Source organism: Oncorhynchus clarkii, chromosome 31 (assembly GCF_045791955.1).
Source record: "Oncorhynchus clarkii lewisi isolate Uvic-CL-2024 chromosome 31, UVic_Ocla_1.0, whole genome shotgun sequence".
NCBI lineage: Eukaryota > Metazoa > Chordata > Actinopteri > Salmoniformes > Salmonidae > Oncorhynchus > Oncorhynchus clarkii.
In genome coordinates, this window is record NC_092177.1 from 9,072,170 (window position 1) to 9,072,574 (window position 405).

The window sequence follows — 405 nt, forward strand, 5'->3', positions numbered from 1 at the left end:
CAGACTCACTAGAATACATGGAGAGAATGGGTCACAATATCAGGGACCAATGAAAGAAAGCAATGTAGGCCTAGATACACAAATATTAGTCTCCTTTTCAGCACTAATTGTTTGATCGTATATTATTTAGGGTTAGGAAAGCATTTAAAAAAAAACTGTGGTTTGATTCATCCTGAAAGTTGCCAAGTTCATTAGTTCAACACATTAAATATTGGAAGGTGAGAACGGGGGTTGGCCAGTATTCCTATAAAACGTCCCTAATAACCCTCACTAACCATGGAACTGATGACTGAGGTCCAGTCATCGGGAACCGTGCACAAGGCTCCAGGTTTAAACAGCTACATATTGTCTTGTGTTACATAATGATTCAAATAGGCCACATGTCCCACATTATTGCCCAATTTG